General features: G+C 42.1%; 1 long non-coding RNA gene across 1 annotated transcript in view; it reads left to right on the plus strand.

Moving 5' to 3' along the window:
* Positions 1–3,094, plus strand: part of LOC137419216 (uncharacterized) — a 154,244-nt gene extending 151,150 nt beyond the window's left edge. The window contains exon 3 of the long non-coding RNA XR_010982793.2: positions 3,078–3,094. This is a non-coding gene — a long non-coding RNA (uncharacterized LOC137419216). The remainder of the gene's footprint in view (positions 1–3,077) is intronic.
* Positions 3,095–6,000: the final 2,906 nt, after the last annotated feature.

The following is a 6,000-nucleotide window of genomic DNA, read 5'->3' on the forward strand; positions in this document are numbered from 1 at the left end:
CAAATATTCAAAAGAATTGTGCATTTTGTGATACAAGCACCAAATTTGGCACAAATGTACATTAATATGTTGCGAACATTGTGTGGTCAGCAATGAAGACGAGAGTCTGAATTACATCTATGCAAAAGACCTTGTGAACCAGTGAAGCAAATACACGGGTAAGCATGAATTAAATCTAGGGCATGATATAATTTCCATGATGTTTACCTCTACACTCAATGGTGGAAGGAGGTAATGTTTTGATCCCAGCTTGTCTGTATGTCTGTTTGTCTGTTAGTCCACAAAATTCCAGACAAAGCTTGTAGTAGTGGTAGTTGTAGTGGTAGTGGTGATAACAGAAATTGTTATATAGAACTGAACTTATATTATTATTATATGCAGAAAATAACTTCATTTCTATATGCCCTGCAGTGGACAGGTTAATTGGTTTATGCACTGAAGGGGTCACCCTGGTGTGCACTGCTGTGTTCTGCCTCACTGAGTTGTTCAGGTATGATGTACTCAGCACAAGCTTCCGGTCGGCCCGGAGGTGGGGGTGCGGGGCCTGTCACGGAACGTCAAAACAAACGGCCTGCCGGGGCCGCCCAAAAGTCGGGCGTGAGGGGCGCGTCCACTAATGGAACGCCTCTCGCTTCCCAGATCGAGGGCCACGTGGTCAGGAGAACCTCGTCCCTTCTGGTCACACTTTGCCTATCGGCCGGCCTCGAAGACCGAAATTGTGACGGTGTCACCCGAAAATTTTGAAATTACGAAATTTGAAAAAATTTGAAAAAAAAAATTACGGAATTTCAAGTGGCCCAATATCTGAAAATGTTCGCAACATATTAATGTACATTTGTGCCAAATTTGGTGCTTGTTTCACAAAATGCACAATTCTTTTGAATATTTGGGCTAAGCCGCCCCACTAGTAGTAAACACCGCAGGGTGACACGGATGACCAAACGAGCTTTAACTCCAAGGCGTTCAATCCAAAAATGACTGTATTCTTTACACGCGAGGGAAAGGAGGATGACGAACTTACCAGACGGCTTCCACCCCACTTCTTCGCACCTGGATAAATTAATTCCAAGCCGACACAGGATTAAAATGTACAAAAATACTGGCTTTATTAAAGAAAATGCCGGTAACAAAGAATTAACGATAAAACTAAATTCCGAATTGGAGCGCCCCCACACAGACCCAAATACAGACAAAGGGAAGTATAAAAGAACAAAAAGAAATGTGTGTTATTTGTGGGCACTTAGCTCCGAGCTGCTCTTGAATCTCATCAGAATTGTCCTGGTTCCCGCGTCCTTGCGCGAGAAAATGCGCTCTTTGGCGCGATGTCTGTGCATAGGAATGACCTTGGCGCACAGCTCGCTCTTCCAGCCACGCTTGTCCTCACGCTCTTGTTCACCAACACCCACATCTCTCAGCGCAAGAGCGCCACGAACTCCGACCACTCGCCGTGAACTCCCGAAGCAGAGAGAGAGATATCAAATCATGACCGTTCACCGCCAAAGCCAGAAGATCAGAGCCAGCCATGAGAAGACTAAGAAGTGAAGAGGCCAAGAGGAAGAGAACTCGTGAACTTCGACCGTTCGTTGTCGAATCCCAAAAATCAGAGCCAGCCACAAGAAAATGTCGGGGACACGACCACTCACCACCAAACCCAGAACATGCGTGAAATCAAGAAGTGGAATATGAATATGAGAATATGTCGGGCAGAGAATATGTCGAATATGAGATATGATATGAGATATGATATGATATGATATGAGATATGATATATATGAGAAGAGAATATGTCGGGCAGAGTGTTCTTTTATACTCGGGGCTCTGACATCATCCGTCCTGCTCCACCAATCCCATTGTCCCATCTTAGCCATCCTTGCGCCAATCAATCCCGGACCAATCACTGCTCTTCGGGGCATGACCCCCCGACCCTGCCTGTGCCTGTGTGCTCACCAGGTCGGTGTTATCCACGGTATTGCTCATTGTCCTGCTACCGGTTGGTTTTATTTATGGTTAATAATGCACGATTTCCTGGCTATGTGTGTGCTGCGTGTGTCATAAGGAACAGAGGAAAAATAACAGAGGCCATTACATACAGGGATTTACCATTAATCTCTAACTAATTAGCATAACCCCACCCCTCGTGATGGGAACGAAGATACGCTCTTCCACGACATGCGGCCTAACTTATGTACATCAAGATGGCTACATGACATTCGGAGCATACTACCTATGCAATTATACCTGGACTAAGGTAATCGCTGCCTACCCCCTACAAATGTAACAGAACAATTAAACAAATAATATGTAATAATATTACTAAAAAATATTAAACAATAAAAACCATAATATTAATCAAATCAATAAAGAACAGAAATGAAATACACAAATGGACAATTAAATGGACAAAAGATCCCGAGGACCCATCATTTTTTTTTCATATTTAAAATCCAATACTGAATTCGGTTATCTAAAGAAGACGCCATGTGTCATGTGTGCCCAATGAAAGCAGGGTTGTATCAAAACGAGATGTCTTGTGGTACCAGGTCATCACTGCCAGCAGTTATAAAGTGGCAGTTCTCGTTATTATTATAAATGCTTAAATCGATGCAGGTTTTTTTATCCATCCAGTCTAATTAATCGATGCAGGTTTTTATTATCCATCCAGTCTAATTAATCGATGCAGGTTTTTATTATCCATCCAGTCTAATTAAAACAATAAAAGTTTATAGTTAAAGAAAGCTGGACTTAATAGCGGGTAAAGCCAAGCTTAAGGCAATATGAAGCAACATCGTCGTCCATGGTATGAAGAGGCGTTGAACTCTGCTGTATATACGCACTTGAACCTGCATGGTCACAGCTTTGATAACAGTCAAGTTGTTATCTTAGACAGAAAAAAGTGGTTTGCTTGTGGTGTAAAGGAATCCATTTGGGAAAGGGTTGAATCACCATCTCTCAACAAAAGGGGCAATTTGCGATTTCATCTGTCTCGTATGTGGGACAAGGCTATAACATCTCTCCCACATCATCTACACCAGTCAAGTGATGCCCGGATTGGTCCACTTCAACCCACCCTACCACAGGCGGAGGTCATGTGGCAATTCTCAAGCTTCTCCTTCACTTCAACATCTGCCGTGACCGTCTGCTTTACCAACTAGTAAGCACAGCTTTTTTTTCAATTATAAACTTTTACTGTTATAACTGCCTGTTTGTGTGACTGGATAGCTGTGAATTGTTGACTTGGTGGCCTGACGTGCTGACTTATTGGAGTGTTGGATGGTTTGATGTCTTGGAGTCTGCCTGATTGTTTATCTTCTCAACTAGGATGATGGTTTGGTTGGTAGTCAGCTTTGTTAGTGTTTTGGGATTGATTCTCATTGGATAGGGTGATGTTTTGGTTGGTATCCTACTTAGTTAGTCGGGTACCAGGATGTCGGATGCAGTCACAATTACAGATGATGGATACCATATTTTAAAAACCATAGTTACAGATGATGGGTTTTCCCCATATCGTCAATTTTATTTTTCCAATCTCCAATCGTTTGAGAATATGTGCCAGGTGTATAGATTGCCTGTCTGTCTTACACTACTGTACTTTTTTTTAGATTCCATCGCCCAGCCGGTAACCTTATGCAATGATATATCGGTGCAAGTCACAGCTGACTGTGACCCTGATAATGCGTTATTTATTTTCGAGAAACCAGTTGTAGAAAGGCGCAGAAAACAGCATTGCAGCATTGCCTAATAAACTGCTAGTGCCTTTCCTTGTCTCATCTAAAGTCAATTGTAAGGCAGAAAGCATTAGCTGACAAAATCTTCCATAATACAGGACCGGCAGTCTGGCAGAAGGAAATTCAGAATATTTCTCTCAAAAATAGCATCGCAAAGTACTGTGGCAAACCGGTATATGAAATGGCATAAGGTCCTGTGAATGCCGATGAATTTGGAGCGGATTGTGTCCATCAAGCATCCTGCTCACATCACATATTTACAAAGGTTCCTTTTAAATGGTGAAAGCTGAGTGAAAATCCCTCTGCATTCTTGAGGCAGGATTGATTGAACATGGCATTACAGAGACCAGCACTACAATCACTGCTTTGAAAGATCCCTGTGGCTACAGCACTCACAAAAACACAGCTTCAGTTCTCTGCTATAGCCTGGCTTATTGATCTGCTTTAGAAAGGAAGGTGAGTAAGTAGAGAAAGAATGGTTAGGTGAAATAGTAATTTTTCTTTGGAGAGAACTGCCTTAATTAAAATTAAAGTTTTTGGTGACAAAATGCTAAGCTTGTTGAAGCATGGAGAAGACTCATTTTCATGATGGTCGGGTTCATCTGCATTTATACGTTTGACTTTGTTCGGATTCGGACAGCATGTTGACTACCAGATGGATGCCCGGATCCTCATCCCGGAATGGTGGCCCATAATGGCGGAATGGTTACCCATAACCGTAATATCCCATCATAACCCTTTATCCCCCCCATATTATAAACCTTGACCTACCCTGATCGCTAAATGGCCAAACGGACTCCCGTTTAGACCCTTCCTATACTACCCCGCCCCTTCCATAGGGTCGGGTCCTACCCTAATCTATAAAAATCTCACCATTACCTCTTACCATTTTACATTTTATGTTCCCAATTTTATTTTAACCTACTTAAATGACCTAAACGGGTTCACCCGTTTAGATTCTACCTATATTGCCCCACCCACCTTTTTGAGGGTGGGTGGGGTTTTTACCCATAACCGTAATATCCCATCATAACCCTTTATCCCCCCCATATTATAAACCTTGACCTACCCTGATCGCTAAATGGCCAAACGGACTCCCGTTTAGACCCTTCCTATACTACCCCGCCCCTTCCACAGGGTCGGGTCCTACCCTAATCTATAAAAATCTCACCATTACCTCTTACCATTTTACATTTTATGTCCCCAATTTTATTTTAACCTACTTAAATGACCTAAACGGGTTCACCCGTTTAGATTCTACCTATATTGCCCCACCCACCTTTTTGAGGGTGGGTGGGGTTTTTACCCATAACCGTAATATCCCATCATAACCCTTTATCCCCCCCATATTATAAACCTTGACCTACCCTGATCGCTAAATGGCCAAACGGACTCCCGTTTAGACCCTTCCTATACTACCCCGCCCCTTCCACAGGGTCGGGTCCTACCCTAATCTGTAAAAATCTCACCATTAACTCTTACCATTTTACATTTTATGCTCCCAATTTTATCTAGCCTGCTTAAATGACCTAAACGGGTTCACCCGTTTAGATTCTGTCTATACTACCCCCCCCCCCCCACCTTTTTGAAGGATCCTCATCCCGGATGCCCGGATGAGGGACTTCCTTGAATTTCCAAAATAGTTAATGTCCTGGTGCTCCCAGGACACCAGGTGATGATGTGAGATGTGATTATCTCATCTCACCAGTGAGATGGTTGTGGCAAATAATCTTAGTATTAGATCCGGATTTCAAATTGGATTCGGACCTGAACCAAAATCTAATCTGCTTGTTCTTTTCACTTACCCAACTCATCCACCAAGTTTTGTCATCGGTTGTCCACACCTTTTTGAAATATCTTGCACCACATTGTTTTTAGCCCTATCTCTCAAAGGTGAAGAATCACTTAAAAATTAAATAACTCTCGTATCCGAATCCATATTTGAAACTTCACCAAAATTGAATCAATTAGTCCTTGTCACATACCCAACCTACAGTCACATGAAAAAGTAAGTACACCCCATGGAAAGTTTTGACTTTTTCATCATATTTCAACATACAGCTATTTGATCTTCATTTCAACAATATTGATAGATAAAGGTGATATAATATAACAAATATCATGAAACATTTACATTTTGTAGTCCATTGTATAATTTAAATAAACATAAATGCAAATTTCGCATGTGGAAAAAGTAAGTACACCCTTGGCTCTAATAGGTGGTATTGCCCCCTTTGGCAGAAACAACCTCAAGTAGGCGTTTCTTATAACTGTC

Source organism: Myxine glutinosa, chromosome 1, assembly GCF_964187855.1.
Source record: "Myxine glutinosa chromosome 1, kmMyxGlut1.1, whole genome shotgun sequence".
In the NCBI taxonomy this organism is placed as follows: domain Eukaryota; kingdom Metazoa; phylum Chordata; class Myxini; order Myxiniformes; family Myxinidae; genus Myxine; species Myxine glutinosa.